Source organism: Bison bison, unplaced genomic scaffold (genome assembly GCF_000754665.1).
Source record: "Bison bison bison isolate TAMUID 2011002044 unplaced genomic scaffold, Bison_UMD1.0 scf7180017864368, whole genome shotgun sequence".
NCBI classification, from domain to species: Eukaryota; Metazoa; Chordata; class Mammalia; order Artiodactyla; family Bovidae; genus Bison; species Bison bison.
Window position 1 is genome coordinate 5,956,073 of NW_011494940.1, and position 2,391 is coordinate 5,958,463.

Sequence of the window (2,391 nt, forward strand, 5' to 3'; positions counted from 1 at the left end):
CTATCTATCAGATCTAGGCCCTTAAATCTATTTCTCACTTCCACTGTATAATCATAAGGGATTTGATTTAGGTCATACCTGAATGGTCTAGTGGTTTTCCCTACTTTCTTCAATTTAAGTCTGAATTTGGCAATAAGGAGTTCATGATCTGAGCCTCAGTCGGCTCCTGGTCTTGTTTTTGCTGACTGTATAGAGCTTCTCCATCTTTGGCTGCAAAGAATATAATCAATCTGATTTCAGTGTTGACCATTTGGTGATGTCCATGTGTAGAGCCTTCTCTTGTTTTGTTGGAAGAGGGTGTTGTTATGACCAGTGCATTTTCTTGACAAAACTCTATTTTGCACTGCTTCATTCCGTTCATTCCGTCTTCCAGAGCCAAATTTGCCTGTTACTCTAGGTGTTTCTTGACTTCCTACTTTTGCATTCCAGTCCCCTATAATGAAAAGGACATCTTTTTGGGGTATTAGTTCTAAAAGGCCTCGTAGGTCTTCATAGAACCGTTCAACTTCAGCTTCTTCAGCGTTACTGGTTGGGGCATAGACTTGGATTACTGTGATATTGAATGGTTTGCCTTGGAAACGAACAGAGATCATTCTGTCATTTTTCAGATTGCGCCCAAGTACTGCATTTCAGACTCTTTTCTTGACCATGATGGCTACTCCATTTCTTCTAAGGGATTCCTGCCCGCAGTAGTAGATATAATGGTCATCTGAGTTACATTCACCCATTCCAGTCCATTTTAGTTTGCTGATTCCTAGAATGTCGACTTTCATTCTTGCCCTCTTTTGTTTGACCACTTCCAGTTTGCCTTGATTCATGGACATGACATTCCAGGTTCCAATGCAATATTGTTCTTTACAGCTCCGGACCTTGCTTCTATCACCTGTCACATCCACAGCTGTGTATTGTTTTTGCTTTGGTTCCATCCCTTCATTCTTTCTGGAGTTATTTCTCCACTGATATCCAGTAGCATATTGGGCTCCTACTGACCTGGGGAGTTCCTCTTTCAGTGTCCTATCATTTTGCCTTTTCATACTGTTCATGGGGTTCTCAAGGCAAGAATACTGAAGTGGTTTGCCATTCCCTTCTCCAGTGGACCACATTCTGTGAGATCGCTCCACCATGATCTGCCCGTCTTGGGTTGCCCGACGGGCATGGCTTAGTTTCATTGAGTTAGACAAGGCTGTGGTCCTAGTGTGATAAGATTCACTAGTTTTCTCTGAGTATGGTTTCAGTTTGTCTGGATCACTGACCTAGAACACAGATTTCAAGATCTTTCAGTCACCAACATTCTTATGAAGAGCATTTTCAGACACTCAAAATGAATTTTAATTTGAAGTGAGCAATCACATATTCACCAAGATTATACAGTTTACAATCTTCTACTCAGTGTGTCACATCTATCCTGTTCATACCAGTCCATATTATACATTGACGGATTTCCAAATCATTTTGGAAATAAAACCAAGGCACTACCCTGATGGTCTAGTGTTTGAAGATTCTCACTGCAGGGTTCATGAGTTCAATTCCTGGTTGGAAAAGAATGATCCGCATCTTGCGGCATGATCCCAAATAACAATGAAAACCCAAGTAGTTTCAGATTATTCACACCATGAATTAGAACAGCTGAATATGTATCTTTAACAGTGAAAGTTTTATCAGAACTTTTTACCATATTTTTATAGATTTTTAAACATATGACAATATTCTACTAAAGTGAAAGTGAAGTCGCTCAGTTGTGTCCGACTCTTTGCGACCCCACGGACTGTAGCCTCCCAGGCTACTCCGTCTGTAGGATTCTCCAGGCAGGAATACTGGAATGGGTTGCCATTTCCTTCTCCAGGGGCATCTTCCTAACCCAGGAATGCAAGCCGGGTCTGCATTGCAGGCAGACATTTTATCCTCTGAGCCACCAGGGAAGCCCAATGCACTACTGATGTTGTAATGCAGTCTAAAGCACACGAGAACTACAGAATGAAAAAAGATTAGAAAAATATTGTTGAAATATCAATAAAAGTAAATAAATAATAAAAAAATAAAAATAAAATAAATAATAAAAAATAAATAAATAAAAATTAAAAATTAAAAAATTTTTCTCTTCCAGTTTTGCTATCATTTATTAGAGGCTGTAAAAATCTAACATACGTTTTTACTTTTTGTATTTATGATGTTTTTGTCATCATCTTTTATGCATTTGGAGTTATGAATTACATGTTAATTTAATTATGTTATGAAGTAAATGTTAAAATGAACATCTTAAAGACATCAGTTAAATCTTGGCTTAAAAAAAAAGGCACTTATATTTGAAATAGTGGACCCAGGTTTTATGAATCAGTTACAAATCAAAAAGCATAAATGATTATATACAAAGAAATAATCCAGTAATGAAAT